This window comes from Anomaloglossus baeobatrachus, chromosome 8, assembly GCF_048569485.1.
Source record: "Anomaloglossus baeobatrachus isolate aAnoBae1 chromosome 8, aAnoBae1.hap1, whole genome shotgun sequence".
In the NCBI taxonomy this organism is placed as follows: domain Eukaryota; kingdom Metazoa; phylum Chordata; class Amphibia; order Anura; family Aromobatidae; genus Anomaloglossus; species Anomaloglossus baeobatrachus.
The window spans coordinates 6,747,136-6,764,996 of NC_134360.1; the positions used below are offsets into that span (position 1 = coordinate 6,747,136).

At 45.8% G+C, this 17,861-nt stretch overlaps 1 protein-coding gene across 2 annotated transcripts in view; it reads right to left on the bottom strand.

The window, feature by feature from the left end:
• The window catches only part of SLC6A11 (solute carrier family 6 member 11), a 216,876-nt gene that overhangs the window by 79,363 nt on the left and 119,652 nt on the right, over positions 1–17,861 (bottom strand). The gene's annotated exons all lie outside the window — the stretch shown is intronic.

Sequence of the window (17,861 nt, forward strand, 5' to 3'; positions counted from 1 at the left end):
TTATTATAGGGCATGTAGAGCTAACAAATACAGGAGTGATGGACAGTAAAATGGTCAGTGTCCTTTCAACAAAACTTTGCATATATTTTATTTAATTTACTTCTGTCTTCTCTTATGAGCCACTTCTTTTCTCCACCCCTGCCTTCTGAACTTGTCATTCACTCTGAAAATCAGCTAAAATCCATCTTGCTTAAAGCACGACAGCCTGTCAGCTTACCGAGGGATCAGGTTACAGCTTCTTCTGAAGATTATGGACCGGAGAGAAGAAGAAGTGCGCAGCAGAGTGAGAGGCTGATCCAGCGCTGATTTTACAGCTAATTAATTTATTACTGCTGTATAATGTTCTATCTGTTGCTTCTGCTTTTAAACATAATCTAGATATATTTTGGCAGCATAGTGACTCAGTGGTTAGCACACAGTGGCTCAGTGGTTAGCACACAGTGGCTCAGTGGTTAGCACACAGTGGCTCAGTGGTTAGCACACAGTGGCTCAGTGGTTAGCACATAGCAGTTCAGTGGTTAGCACACAGTGACTCAGTGGTTAGCACACAGTGACTTAGTGGTTAGCACACAGTGGCTCAGTGGTTAGCACACAGTGGCTTAGTGGTTAGCACACAGTGGCTCAATGGTTAGCACACAGTGGCTCAGTGGTTAAGACAACAGTTCAGTGGTTAGCACACAGTGGCTCAGTCATTAGCACTCAGTGACTTAGTGGTTAGCACTTAGTGGCTCAGTGATTAGCACACAGTAGCTTAGTGGTTAGCACTGTTGCATTGAATCACTAGGGCCCTAGAGTCAAATCCCACCAAATACGACATCTGCAAAGGGTTTGTATGTTCTCGCAGTTTTACGTGGGTTTCCTCCGGGTTGTCCGGTTTCCCCCCTCCCTCCAAAGACATTCCTATAGAGGTTGTAGATTATGAGGCCCAATGGGGACAGTGATGATGATGATGGTGCTATATTAGTGAGTAAATCTAATAAAGGAGAGCAGGAGTCCCTCTTGTCTGTGTGTGCTGAGTATGGGAGACATGAGAGCAGATACTCTCCACCCACTAACTCAATTGAAAATAGAGATGGTGCATGTAGAATGGAAAATTGCTGAAAAATGTACAATACAAATCATATCATATCCAGAAATTGCCATGCTCACCATTACCCCTTATGTACACACATGACAGCTGGTATTGCTGCTTAGTGGGGATGAATCATGTACTTTTCTTAAGAACGTAGTAAGAGTAATAAAACAAATGTGTAACTTTAAAATTAGGGATCAGCAGACCTGTGGAAGTTTGGGTTCGACGGGTTCAACCGGACTTTAGTTAAAAATTTAGTTTGAGAACCGGACTTGACCGCGGTGACCAAAAATCCACGCTATTTTCCTTAACCAGGACAAGTAAAGCAGATAGCTGCGGGCTGCAATCCTCTGCTGTCTGCTTTACCTTGGTGGATTATCAAAAATAGAGAGGATCTCTAGCCATTTTTTTAAATTATTTAAATAAATAATTTTAAAAAAACTGTGTGGACCCTATTATGATATTGAGACAGGGTAAAGCAGACAGCTGGGGGCTGGTATTATCAGGCTGGGAAGGCTCAAGGTTTTTTGTCCCACACTAAAAATGCCCCAGAAGTGGCATATCCATTAGATGCGCCAATTCTGGTGCTTTACCCTACACTTCTCGATTGCTTTGCTACGGTGACAATCAGAATAATACTTTTAGAGTTGATGTCAGCTGTGAATTGAGTCTTTATTCAAATAAACTATTTTTTCCTGTGTGTGTTTTTTAACTTTACACTTACCAGGTCAGTAATGGGGTTGTCTGATAGATGCCTCTCCATTACTAAAGGCTGCTTTACAAGGTACGACCGATTGTACAATTTCACAATCGATCGTACCCGCCCCCGTCGTTTGTGCGTCACAGGCAAATCGCTGCCCGTGTCGCACAAAGTCAGTAACCCCCGTCACACGTACTTACCTCCCATCCGACCTCGCTATGGGCGGCGAACGTCCACTTCCTGGAGTGGGAGGGATGTTCGGCGTAACAGCGACGTCACATGGCCGCCGGCCAATAGAAGAGGAGGGGCGGAAATGAGCAGGACGTAAACATCCCGCCCACCTCCTTCCTTCCACATAGAGCCGGAGAGAGCCGCGGGTCGCAGGTAAGCGATGTTCATCATTCCCTGGGTGTCACATGGAGTGGTGTGTGCTACCCCGGGAATGATGAACAATTAAATTAAACAATATTATGAAACCTAGCGAGCAGTACACGACTCACGATTTGTGAGCAATACTGCGTCGCTAGGAGGTGTCACACAGGCCGGCATCGCAAGCGATGCCGGATGTGCGTCACAAAAACCGTGACCCCGACGATGCATCGCACAATAGATCTTCTGGTGTAAAGCAGCCTTTAGTCCTGGGCTTGATGCCAGCGGTCAATTCACAGCTGACATCAATACTAAAAGTATTACCCCAGCTGCCACTGCACCAGGGCAATCGAGAAGAGCAAAGCACCAAAATTGGAGCATCTAATGGTCGCGCCACTTCTGGGCGGCTACAGGCTGCTATATTCAGCCTGGGGGCAAATAACCAAGAGCCTTCCCATTCTGCTAATACCATCCCTCAGCCGTCTGGTTTACCTGCGCTGATTATTAAAAATAGGAGGGACCCCATGTCATTGTCTTTTCTTCATTTTTCCCAGCAGTGTACAGTTACCTTCCCCATGACATACAGCTTGCTGATTGGCTGCTGCCTTTCATCACACTTTATTAGCATAAGAACATGACCCAAACTCAGAACTTGTAAACAGACTTTTTTCAAGTCCGTGTTCGAGTTTGATCCCTGAACTTTACTTTTCAGGTTCGCTCATTCCTATTTAATATCACTCCACACTCCTATCTAAAACATTATCTATTAACCTATGAAATATACTGCGCATATACAACAAAGTAAAATATCATTGTTATAGCGAATTAAATGTCACAGCAACTTCCATAACACACGTGAATAACGATCATGTCGGTCAAAGCATCGCTGTTTAGTGGTTTAGGAATATATTCCCACAACACTAAAAAGATACCGCCACTACTACTATGCAGTCATAATATCCGTAAAAGAAGGTAAAATTAAGTGGAGCTCTCCACCCATAAAAAGTCCAATTTTTATTTGAATAAACCTAAAAGCATGAAGGGTGAAGCAGGACGCACATGGACGACGGCCATTTCACGTAACACAATGCTTCAACGGGACCAGCTGAAGCGTTGTTTTACGCGAAACGGACGTCGTTCATACAGTTAGGTCCAGAAATATTTGGACAGTGACACAAGTTTTGTTATTTTAGCTGTTTACAAAAACATGTTCAGAAATACAATTCTATATATAATATGGGCTGAAAGTGAACACTCCCAGCTGCAATATGAGAGTTTTCACATCCAAATCGGAGAAAGGGTTTAGGAATCATAGCTCTGTAATGCATAGCCTCCTCTTTTTCAAGGGACCAAAAGTAATTGGACAAGGGACTCTAAGGGCTGCAATTAACCCTGAAGGCGTCTCCCTCGTTAACCTGTAATCAATGAAGTAGTTAAAAGGTCTGGGGTTGATTACAGGTGTGTGGTTTTGCATTTGGAAGCTGTTGCTGTGACCAGACAACATGCGGTCTAAGGAACTCTCAATTGAGGTGAAGCAGAACATCCTGAGGCTGAAAAAAAAGAAAAAATCCATCAGAGAGATAGCAGACATGCTTGGAGTAGCAAAATCAACAGTCGGGTACATTCTGAGAAAAAAGGAATTGACTGGTAAGCTTGGGAGCTCAAAAAGGCCTGGGCGTCCACGGATGACAACAGTGGTGGATGATCGCCGCATACTTTCTTTGGTGAAGAAGAACCCGTTCACAACATCAACTGAAGTCCAGAACACTCTCAGTGAAGTAGGTGTATCTGTCTCTAAGTCAACAGTAAAGAGAAGACTCCATGAAAGTAAATACAAAGGGTTCACATCTAGATGCAAACCATTCATCAATTCCAAAAATAGACAGGCCAGAGTTACATTTGCTGAAAAACGCCTCATGAAGCCAGCTCAGTTCTGGAAAAGTATTCTATGGACAGATGAGACAAAGATCAACCTGTACCAGAATGATGGGAAGAAAAAAGTTTGGAGAAGAAAGGGAACGGCACATGATCCAAGGCACACCACATCCTCTGTAAAACATGGTGGAGGCAACGTGATGGCATGGGCATGCATGGCTTTCAATGGCACTGGGTCACTTGTGTTTATTGATGACATAACAGCAGACAAGAGTAGCCGGATGAATTCTGAAGTGAACCGGGATATACTTTCAGCCCAGATTCAGCCAAATGCCGCAAAGTTGATCGGACGGCGCTTCATAGTACAGATGGACAATGACCCCAAGCATACAGCCAAAGCTACCCAGGAGTTCATGAGTGCAAAAAAGTGGAACATTCTGCAATGGCCAAGTCAATCACCAGATCTTAACCCAATTGAGCATGCATTTCACTTGCTCAAATCCAGACTTAAAGGGAACCTGTCAGCAGAAATTTCCCCTAAAACCTAACAGATTCCCCCTCTGCAGCTCCTGGGCTGCATTCTAGAAAGGTCCCTGTTATTATTGTGCCCCCTTTCTGACCAAAAAAAAGAGTTTATAAAGAGGTACCTTTTTGGCTTCGGATTCTATAAATCTGACACGGGGGCGGGCAGCCTGATGGCCGTTATTCTGCCCCCTGGTCCTGTATGCCGCCCCCATCGCTGATTTCCATACTTTTGGACGCTGCCCAGTGCCAGTCTCACGGGACTGAGCACTGTGACTGCTGGTGACGTGTGCGCAGGCAAGTGATTATGGGCGGGACTGTGACTGTTATCAGCAAGTACCCGCCCATAATCTCGTGAGCGCGCAAACCTCTCCAGCGTCACACTGTGCTCAGTGTAGATGCTAGACTGTATGGGCTGCTTCCAGGGATGACGTCCCTTTGTCACGTGATAGGGGCGTGTTCAAAATACTATCACGTGACAAAGGGACGTCATCCCTGGAAGCAGCCCATACAGTCTAGCATCTACACTGAGCACAGTGTGACCGCTGGTGAGGTTTGCGCGCTCACGAGATTATGGGCGGGTACTTGCTGATAACAGTCACAGTCCCGCCCATAATCACTTGCCTGCGCACACGTCACCAGCAGTCACAGTGCTCAGTCCCATGAGACTGGCACTGGGCATGCGCGGGGATGGCTGGAGCAGTGGGCGGCGTCCAAAAGTATGGAAATCAGCGATGGGGGCGGCATACAGGACCAGGGGGCAGAATAACGGCCATCAGGCTGCCCGCCCCCGTGTCACATTTATAGAATCCGAAGCCAAAAAGGTACCTCTTTATAAACTCTTTTTTTTGGTCAGAAAGGGGGCACAATAATAACAGTGACCTTTCTAGAATGCAGCCCAGGAGCTGCAGAGGGGGAATCTGTTAGGTTTTAGGGGAAATTTCTGCTGACAGGTTCCCTTTAAGACGGAAAGACCCACAAACAAGCAAGACCTGAAGGCTGCGGCTGTAAAGGCCTGGCAAAGCATTAAGAAGGAGGAAACCCAGCGTTTGGTTATGTCCATGGGTTCCAGACTTAAGGCAGTGATTGCCTCCAAAGGATTCGCAACAAAATATTGAAAATAAAAATATTTTGTTTGGGTTTGGTTTATTTGTCCAATTACTTTTGACCTCCTAAAATGTGGAGTGTTTGTAAAGAAATGTGACAATTCCTACAATTTCTATCAGATATTTTTGTTCAAACCTTCAAATTAAACGTTACAATCTGCACTTGAATTCTGTTGTAGAGGTTTCATTTCAAATCCAATGTGGTGGCCTGCAGAGCCCAACTCGCCAAAATTGTGTCACTGGCCAAAGATTTCTGGACCTAACTGTATGTGTTCATTCAGACCAGAGAGTTTTGCTCTCTGACCACTGTCTGTTCTTGCACGTGCCACGAATGGGACGACATATATTTGTGTTGTGACCTCCCCCTCTGTGACGCTATACATCGTCCTCCATACACCTCTTTTCCAATGGCTCCACTTCCACCTCGTCCTTTCTGTGGTGTTTACAGACGGTGGAAGCAGAGACTTGTTATTTGAATATTGTTTCCATTCACAAAGATCAGCGTGTACAATGTCTGTAGGAATTATGAGGAAATGCATTTTATTTCTTTACAGCTTCAATTAAAAACGAAAAACTGAAACAAAAAAAGGAAATTAAATAATTTTTTGCTTTTCTCACAAAAATGTGGGTAAAAAGAAGAAAATGAAGCTGATTGAATTGGAAACATTTGGTTGTAAGTGACCCCTCTGTGAGCATTACACAGCGAAGCTCAACATGGAATCAATCAGAACTGACACAAACTGCATTACAGCATTAATGTCCCCCGAAGCCTGCTCTGAGCGTGTCTGCCGGCTGCACCCCAATGCCGAAACCCAAGATATGCAGCACCCACAAACTCAGGCACAATGGAGCGGAGCTTATCTCACTGGATGTGGATAAGACATTCTTATCTCTCCACAACCTCAAATACATCAATTCCTCCTAACAAGGAAAATAAATGCAATATCATATCACAAGTATCCGAGGAAAACCTATGACCGGTTGCAATTTACATCATATACTGGACACATATACAGGGAACACATACACTATACAGGGCACATACCGTATACAGGCACATATACAGGGCACATACCGTATACAGGCACATATACAGGGCACATACCGTATACAGGCACATATACAGGGCACATACTGTATACAGGCACATATACAGGGCACATACTGTATACAGGCACATATACAGGGCACATACCGTATACAGGCACATATACAGGGCACATACCGTATACAGGCACATATACAGGGCACATACTGTATACAGGCACATATACAGAGCACATACCGTATACAGGCACATATACAGGGCACATACTGTATACAGGCACATATACAGGGCACATACTGTATACAGGCACATATACAGGGCACATACTGTATACAGGCACATATACAGGGCACATACTGTATACAGGCACATATACAGGGCACATACTGTATACAGGCACATATACAGGGCACATACCGTATACAGGCACATATACAGAGCACATACCGTATACAGGCACATATACAGGGCACATACTGTATACAGGCACATATACAGGGCACATACTGTATACAGGCACATATACAGGACACATACCGTATACAGGCACATATACAGAGCACATACCGTATACAGGCACATATACAGGGCACATACTGTATACAGGCACATATACAGGGCACATACTGTATACAGGCACATATACAGGACACATACCGTATACAGGCACATATACAGGGCACACATACACTATACATAACACAAATACAGGGCACAAACACTATACAGGGCACATATACAGGGCACATATACACTATGCAGGATACAATTACACTATACATGACACAAATACAGGGCACAAACACTATACAGGGCACATATACAGGGCACATATACAGGGCACATATACAGGGCACAAATACACTATACATAACACAAATACAGGGCACAAACATTATACAGGGCACATATACAGGGCACATATAAAGGGCACATATACAGGGCAAAAATACACTATACATAACACAAATACATGGCACAAACACTATACAGGGCACATATACAGGGCACATATACACTATGCAGGATACAAATACAGGGCACAAACACTATACAGGACAATATATACAACATATAGGACACAAATACAGGGCACATATACACATATACAGGACACATATACAGGGCCCATATATGTGGCGCCCCTGATCTGGTCAGGCCCCACAGAGTACTGCACCCATGCTGGGAGGGGGCTTCCAAGTAATCCTAAAGGCCAAAATGAGGTGTGTACGCGCAGACACATAGCAACCAGGCCTCCCACACCCTTAGAGGGGACCCTTGGGTAGTCTCCAGAGGGGGGCAGCTTTCAATTCTTTTCAAGAGGTGTAGCGGAGGGGCTGGGAGCTAAAGTGCAGAGGTTGTCAGAAAGTGAGAGTAGAGCCAGTCTGATAGTGGAGCGTGGCAGTTGCTAGGAGACGCATGCGCGTGGACACTAGTCAGACCCTGCGCGGTGTAGTGACAGTTGGTGGGAGAGAACGGTCTCAGGAGGACGTAGAAAGAGGTGCTCCTGGTGACTAGGCATGCACGGGGTACAGGTCCTTTGAGCAGGCTCCAGTTTAACTACCTGCTAAACCTGCCAGTGAGGGGAACTACAAGTACCTCACCAACCACACAGAGTCCGAGCCTCAGCAGCATCGCAGGGACCCATAAGGAGACAGAGCCAGAAGCCATCTCACCTGGTTCACGCTGCCAGCAAACGGTCCAAAAGGGGGAGAAAAGGCAGTAGCGACTCCCTGGATAGACCCCCAAGGTACTTCAGGTTAGGGGATTATCTGAAAACAGAAGTGCTAGGACGGCGAGCTACCTGTTTCCCTCAGACTGGCTCAAAGGATACCTGGTTCTACCTGGTTGATTGCAGCATCGCCCGGGTGAGCTCACAACAACAGCACAGTGAGTAAAAACCGGTAAAGACTTTCGGACTCTGCTTGAATTATTCTGGGACCCGTTACCTTACACACCCGAGCCCCTGGGGCCAGCCTCACTCACGGGAGGCCACACCATCCGACTGCAGATCCCATCAGGTCCACGCGCTTGTTATACCTGCAGTGGCGGTCACCCATATCCCTGACCGCAAACCGTGAGTAGCGTCATGATAATAAAAACTAACTTACCTGTTGCCAAATATACAGAAGAAGGTCCTGTGGCGTCCCTGAAGATGATCAGCTTCTGCGGGGCGTTACATATACACTATACAGGACACATATGCAGGGCACATATACACTATGCAGGTCACATATACAGGGCGCAAATACACTATACAGGGCACATATACAGGACACATATACACTATACAGGATACAAATAGAGGGCTCGTATTCACTATGCAGGACACAAATACAGGGCGCAACTACACTATAGAGGACAATATATACAACATACAGGACATAAATACAGGACACATATGCACTATACAGGACACAAATACAGGGCTCATATACACTATACAGGGCACATATACAGGACACATATACAGGGCACATATACACTATACAGGATACAAATACAGGGCTCATATTCACTATGCAGGACACAAATACAGGACACATATACACGGCGCAAATACACTATAGAGGACAATATATACAACATACAGGACATAAATACAGGACACATATACACTATACAGGACACAAATACAGGGCTCATATACACTATACAGGGCACATATACAGGACACATATACAGGGCACATATACACTATACAGGATACAAATACAGGGCTCATATTCACTATGCCGGACACATATACAGGGAACATATACACTATACAGAACAATATATACAACATACAGGACATAAATACAGGACACATATACACTATACAGGACACATATACAGGGCAGATATACACTATACAGGACACAAATACAGGGCTCATATACACTATACAGGGCACATATACAGGGCGCATATACACTATACAGGACACATATACAAGGCACATACACTATACAGGACACAAACAGGACAAATATACAAAGCACATATACAGGACACATATACAGGGCACAAATACACTATACAGGGCACAAATACACTATACAGGGCACACATACACTATACAGGACACATATACAGGACACATATAGAGGGCATATATACAGGACACATATACAGGGCAGTCTATGCAGTCTGGCAGGGTTGCAAAACAATGAGTCTCTCTCCCAGACTGAAACACTGTGCAATGGCCGGTAGGAAGTGGCAGCCATAATGTCTCAGATAATGGTGGAGGGGCTGTCCAGCACAGGAGCAGCAGTAAAGAAGAGAGTGGGACAAGCTGCAGAGAAGTGAAAACAGTAAATAGGTCATGGAGTATGAGCAGAACCAGAGGATGAGCAGTCAATGCTTTGGGCTCCCACCTGTTGTGGCCTCAAACAGACTTTACAATATAATAATATATAATTTAGATGTATTAGATCATTGCAAAATGGTTTGAAATGTGAAGGCTTCAAGGGTCACGGTCCAGATCTGGCTTTAGAGTCTACATTTTCTTTTAGGGTTTTTTTGTATCTAGACAATTTCAGCATCTTAAGTATTCCGCATTCATTTCTTCTGTCTCTTGCAGATTTGCTCTACACCTTTACACTGAACACAGTAGTAAATTGCCGGGATGAGATGGCTTCTGAAGGCTGTGTGCTCTTGTTATTTCACTTTCCGAGAGTGCTGTTCTCAAACTGTCTCTAGTATGTAGGTCCCAGCGGCTTGAAGAGCTTAGATTTCTCCTGGGAAAAAAATGCTTTACTAACTGGGATTTTCATTTGTAACTAAAAAACATGTTCCTCAAGAGCCCATTCTGTTCCGAGCAAACTAGAAGACAATGCGATGTGGATTACAACAGAGCATGTCTGGGGGAATAATGCTGGACACTTATGTTTTCACACAATTATTTTGATGCAATATTTAATATGATGAACAGAATGCAGGGGGGAATTACAGAAAATCAGCGCGGGCCGACTGAACGCTCCTCAGGGGCCAGATTCAGATACAGCTTTTAACATTTCATTTAAAGAGATATTATCATTCCTTAAGAATTTCTGAAATCAAGAAACAAAAGAGGCAAAAACATTTTATTTTTTATTTTTTACCTTCTTTAGTTAAAAGTTTTGGTGAGAGAATCCTGAGGCTTTGAAAAAAAAGAACTCATTTCTTAGATTAAGAATCAGAAATCCTTCAGGTCTGAATCATCAAAGCCTTTATGAAAACATTCTGGCATCAAAACAGTTAAAATGTCACAAATTTTGGTGCTACTAGATGGCTCGGCTAAAATTTGGCAACTTTTGGTGTTCTCATTGTTGTTTGGTGTTGCCATTTTCACCCAGCTCGAGGTGAATGTTGCTGGGTTGGGACGAGGGTGTGATGACTGCCATGTGTCAAATTCATGACGAGCAGCATCATACGCATGGAGACATGGGGGTCAATGGGTGGTCTCCTGTGGAGACATGGGGGTCAGTGGGTAATCTCCTGTGGAGACATGGGAGTCAGTGGGTGGTCTCCTGTGGAGACATGGGAGTCACTGGGTGGTCTTCTGTGGAGACATGGGAGTCATTGGGTGGTCTCCCGTGGAGACACAAGGGTCAATGGGTGGTCTCATCTGCTGGCCTGGCCATCTTCAAAAAGACCGCACAGACCAGGGCTCATCCCACTCTAGGCTCGCACTCCTTCCCTATAGACAGAACACTACTCAGACAGCACAGGGCAAGGGAACCACACATTGGTAAGACTTTATTGGTAACCAACGGGCACCCTTCCACTGGCCCACCAGGGATTAGAATCTTTATGACTGTGGGCCTTCCAGGGCCAACTATCCCAGCCAGTAACACCCCGCTTTTGGCAGGAAGCCACTAAGAGAAGATAGCGACAAGCTTAGGAAGCTGACCAAACACAGCAAGATATATAGCCAGGCAACTGAATTGTACTATCCTGGGTTCTCTAAGCGAATTTGTGGGCTTAGCATTGCAGTGAAGCAGTTCTGGGATCCTCTAGCTGGTACTGTGGTTCCTAGGCTGAGGTCCTGAAGATTTAATCAATCTTGAAGCAGTTCTATGATCCTCCAGCTGGAACTATGGATCCTAGGCTGAAGTCCTGTAGAATGGGAATATGATGACAGGAGCAAGACCTTTTTACACCCCTCAGTTCTCATTTTAGGGTATTGTGCTTTACAGGATTGGTGGGAGATGGCTGTTAAATCATTGTTCCTTAACCCAATCTGACTGCATAATTTTCCTATGATTAATGTAGTCAAAGGGGCTGTGGCAATCTGCACTTAACCGACAATAGGGCTCCAGTCAATCTGACATGAAATAATTGGTAACTTCTCTTGATTTATGGAACAATACGTCTGGCCTAAGTAAGAACAGTTTACACACACAAGTGGCCAAACGCTGACTCGTCACAGTGCGCAGCAATACAAATCTCACTCAAGCAGCAACTGTAGTAGATTTTGTGGCGAGGGGCAAACTGAGGGGCAGATCGCTCATCCCATGTGCCTCTTCAAAATTCAGAAGTGTCTAACCCCAGCACGCCTCCTCATTGTGAACAATGCCCGTCTTGATGAATTGGGGTCTTACTTTTCATCTTTACCAATTGTGATAAATTAATCTTTTTAAATTTGAATAAGGATGAGTCACTCAAATTTGAGCAAAAAAATTTAATTAATTTAATGCAAATGAAGTTTGCCTTATGCGCTGAGGTCTCTTCAAACATACAAGTTGAAGCGTATCTGTGGTTATAGATGACTTTTAAAAATAAGCGGTTATGTGCGTTTACATCAGGAAAAACACTAGTTACGGCCGATATACGGCTTGTATCCAGAAATTTCACCAATTTTCCGCTCTGCTGCCTCTCGCTCTGATTTTCGGTTTTCTATAAGCCGGCGGGTGGAGAGGTGGTAGCTGCTAAGATGTCTCCCATACAACGTACACAGAAGCAGAGGGATCCCTGATCATCTTTGTGTAGCACTCTGACAAAATCTGTAGAAACATGGAGGACATTGCATAGGAGACTTAGGGCGGCTTTGCACACTACGACATCGCAGGTGCGATGTCGGTGGGGTCAAATCGAAAGTGACGCACATCCGGCGTCACTTGCGATGTCGTAGTGTGTAAATCCTAGATGATACAATGAACGAGCGCAAAAGCGTCGTTATCGTATCATCGCTGCAGCCTCCGACATTTCCATAATACCGGTGCAGCGACAGGTACGATGTTGTTCCTCGCTCCTGCGGCAGCACACATCGCTGTGTATGAAGCCACAGGAGCGAGGAGCTTCTCCTTACCTGCCGCCGGCTGCAATGAGGACGGAGGTGGGCGGGATGTTTACATCCTGCTCATCTCCGCCCCTCCACTTCAATTGGCCGCCTGCCGTGTGACGTCGCTGTGACGCCGCACGACCCGCCCCCTTAGGAAGGAGGCGGGTCGCCGGCCAGAGGGACGTCGCACGGCAGGTATGTGCGTGTGAAACTGCCGTAGCGATAATAATCGCTACGGCAGCTTTCACTAGATATTGCGCGTGCGACGGGGGCGGGACTATCGCTGCAGCATCGGTAACACATTGTTACCGATGTCGCAGCGTGCAAAGCCCGCCTAACACTAATAACATAAGAGGGGCTTGAAGTTGCAGCTTGAACTCAATATCTTGCCTCACTGCTCTCTCCACCCATTTTCATAGAATATTAAGGAGGTTTAAGGCTCTGTTCACGTCTGTTTATCCTTTCTATTGTTACTGTTTAATTTCAAGTTGAAAACTAGAAAACATAATAAATTAATTTAGGGTCCTGTGCATTCTAGAAGGGTCCATTGATTTACACGAGGTCCATCTGGTTTCCTTTTGATGTTGATTTTTAGGGTAGCAGAAACAGTTCTGCATGCCGCCTAGATATTCTAATTGTTATTTCATATATAGTCCTCGTAGTTGCACAAAACGTTTGCCTAAGGGACTCACATATGTATTTCAAATGGGACCATTTAGAGAATCCCATTCAATCTTCAGAGAGGTTGAAGGTTTCACACAATGCTCTGTATGACATCTAATATGGCCGGGTTCATCAAAGCTTTTTCGTCAGCATTCTAGGTTAAAAGGTTGTAAAAAAGTGGAAAAATTTTGGCAAAGTAGATGGCCCTGGGGCTGGACAGAGACATGACCACTGCCGACAAATTTATACAGAACTTTTTGTCACTATTTGTCATGTTCCGTTATGCACCTGTTCACACTGCATGTTGGGAAATGATGTCAGGTTTTTTTTTGTCTAGATTATGGAGTCAAACTTTCTGACTGTGCACCCCTCCCCCGCTAGCCAGAGGTGATTTTACCGGGGCTCACGTGGGGTTGTGATGTCACTCGAGCCCCGCATTCAATTACAATTCTTTCTCCCCAACTTTGGACCAAACAAGTCAATCAACAGGAAGTGAGCGCTCATTTCCTGTTGATTGTTCACTTGGTCCGAAGGCGGGGAGAAGGAAGCCGACGCTGACTGGACTCGGGGCTCACGGGACGTCACAACCCCATGTGAGCCCCCGCACCATGAGCCGCGACACCTCTGGAACAGCGCCGGAGGTGAGCATAGTCTTTATTATTTCTTCTAAGGGAAATATGTTGAATCAGGAGGGGTGTCATAGTAGTGGAAACCCCTTTAAAGCAAAATTTCAGATTGTACCCATGAAATCCAGCACTGTCAAACTCAACAGGCTCATTCCTTGGCGTGCTATCATTCCTTGGCGTACTGCCCTCTACTGGATAGGTGCCAAAGGAAATAAATCAGGATCCTAATACAATATTGCGCCCATGAACCATGGATAACTGGAAAAATGATTTTAACATGTAGAACCATCAGATTATCTGAAGACTTTACTACTTTGCTGATTCAGTTACTCTAATTGCTGAGAGTTTGTAAAGGCACAAATGACACTGTACCTGCTTTACAGGATTAGAAAGAAACTTTCTGGGTGTTTTTTTTCAAGGCCATTCGGGAAAGAAACAAGTCGGTATCATTCACTGCTGAGCTCGGCTAATTGAAATGCTAATGTCCCTCCACACAAAGATTCAATTTGTTTTCACGGTTCACGACTTAAAAGGCAAAATGAAACAATCGCCCCTTTAAATGAATTTAGTGACTGGAAAGATCTGCAGGGGGCGCTCTTTATATCCGGTGAGCGTTTCATCATTTATTTCGGGCCTCCGGTATTTGACAACACGACCCTCTAGGAGTCTCTGATATTGGGAGTCACGTTGTTAATTGGCCACTATAAATGTTTCTAAGCCTTTGTTTTCGTTCATAAATCTTCTGATGGAGAGACATCCCGCTAATTCATTGCTTGATGTTCAACAGAAAAAAGAAAAAAGCCAAAAATCTATGATCCAGCAGGAGAGGCAGCGAATCTGTGCAACCGGCTCGTAATTACCGTCAACCTATTTGTCCGTCTATTCTCCAGCCGGCATCAAAGGAAGAAAGAAAATCATTATTCTCCAAGATGATGACCACCCGAAACCCGAGAGGCCAAAAGCCCAAACAAGTAGGTGATAATGAGACCCCGGCCTCCATCAGCGGTCTGCTATATTATAAAGTGACACATGAGAAATAGTGATGAAATGTATTTATTGGGAAACGCTAGGGATTGTGGAGTCATTTTATGCATCAACTGTGCAATAATGCAGACATAAAATAGAAGGTAAAATGCAAATGTTCTTTCATTAAAAAACCCTGTAGAAATATAGGTGTCATGCAAGGTACAGGAAAGTACCAAGTAAACGGCGAAAGGGAAGGAAAACCCTGTGTCTAGCGAAGGTGGTGACCCCTGACCAAGCCTACCACTGACTACTGGCTTCCCTCACCACCCTAGATAGGTTCTACACCTATGTGCCGACCAGGATACCGGACCCTGGCTGACCCTGAAATAGGCCCTATGTAGTGAGCGGATGGGATGAGCTCTTAGTCAACCTCATTAACCTCTAAAGAAGACACCGGGATCACAAACCGGGGGAAGTAAACGAATAACGTATCTCCAGATGACTCAGGGAGAGGAATTGCAACAACAACAAAGTTTCTCCAGATGAATACAAGCCGCCTGTGTTACGGGGGCTGTCGGATAATAAGGGAATGGAAGGCTATCCGACAGTCAGGGTCCACCGTGCAGAGCTCTGCTGCAGAGTAGGGCAGAGGATAGGGGAAACCTGTACAACCAAAGGGGTACTGACACTGTTGCGTCATAGTGTCACCAAGACCAATAGCGGCGTATACTGTTTAAGTCACAGCGACTACCTCTTAGCGTAATATAGGAGTGGAAATGTAAAAGAGTGAGGAATACAACATAAAAGTGCATAGAAGTCTCACAATCTGTGAGCGTGAAAGCACCTGTCTCAGTTAACAGTCACAGAGACTAGGTGTAGTGTGTGCAATATGGAACTTACCTATGTCCGCTCCACTTGTGGTGCAAGGATACGGACAGCAGCAAGGCTGCTAGCTTGAAACTCCTGCCTATGACCGCTCCCCTAGTGTGCGAGGATACGGACTGCTGCAGGAGGCAGCGTAGTGGAGCGTTACCCTAGAAGGCAACGACCACCTGACCTACCTATGTCCACTCCACTAAGGTGCGAGGACACGGACAACAGTACGGCTGAAAGGTACAGGAGCGCTACCCTACCAATAGCGCTCACCTCAGAGAAGAACCACAAGGCCCAGTCAGACCATGTGCAGCAAACACCTGCCTATGTCCGCTCCACTAAGGTGCGAGGATACGGACCACAGCATAAGCTGCAAGGTACAAGAGCGTTACCCTACCGATAACGCTCACCTAGATAGACAATAGGTGCCGCAAGGGACATGCACAGAGCGTCTACTCCTATGCAGGAACCAAGAGGACTGAGCGCCGAGCAGCGTGCGTCAGGGTCTTATATAGACTCTGTGCCTCATCCAAGATGGAGGACACCAGCCAATCCGCTGTGAGAATCATCAGCAATGACATCACGCTGGCCTATCACAGCGCAAAGCGTCATAAGCACATGACCAGCGGCTAATCGGCTTCGAATGTGTCAGAGACATGTGACCTCATGTCAGCGATGATGTCACCCGCACATGTGCAGTGGCTCCAAGATAGGACTTAAGCCTGCTTTACATGGTACGATCGATTGTGCGATTTCACAATCGATCGTACCCGCCCCCGTCCTTTCTGCGTCACGGGCAAATCGCTGCCCGTGTCGCACAAAGTCAGTAACCCCCGTCACACATACTTACCTCTCGTGCGACCTCGCTGTGGGCGGCGAACGTCCAGTTCCTGACGTGGGAGGGACGTTCGGCGTCACAGCGACGTCACACGGCCGCCGGCCAATAGAAGCGGAGGGGCGGAGATGAGCAGGATGTAAACATCCCGCCCACCTCCTTCCTTCCACATAGAGCCGGCGGCGGCCGCGGGAGGCAGGTGAGCTGGTCATCGTTCCCGTGGTGTCACACGGAGCGGCGTGTGCTACCACGGAAACGATGATCAACCAAATTAAACGATGTTATGGAACCTAACGAGCAGTACCCGACTCACGATTTGTGAGCGATACTGCGTCGCTAGGAGGTGTCACACAGGCCGGCATCGCCAGCGATGCCGGATGTGCGTCACAAAAACCGTGACCCCGACGATCTATCGCACGATAGATTGTCTGGTGTAAAGCAGCCTTTAGTCTCCAGCGCTCGCACATGCTCAGTAGCATGGAATCAGAACATAGTCTCCAGCGCCACACAGACCTGGGACCAAGATATAGCATAGCCAGACCACAGCAAAGGATAAGGAGACACGCCGATCCCCAGAAACGGGAACCGTAACAGACTGCTTGCACTGAAGACTTGTAAAGGGTATTAGACCTATCACCAGCACAGACCAGAAGGGAATGAGAGGTATTAAGGACACAAAGGGAAAGGGATAAACCCCAAGCAGAGGAGATACATAATATACCATATACACCAAACAGGTTGTGCAGTCAAACACTGTGACCTTCTACAGCTGGACACCACTGGACTGTCTGTCACCCGTGACACACCCATGACAATATGATTTTACTTCCTCTCGATACCTGAGCACAAGATAAACTGCATTTGGGTCACATACTGGTGTAATATGTCCAGAATCTGGAGATTCTCTGTCATTTGTACTGGGGCGTGTCGGATCTGCCATTACCCGGTAAGTGGCTGGC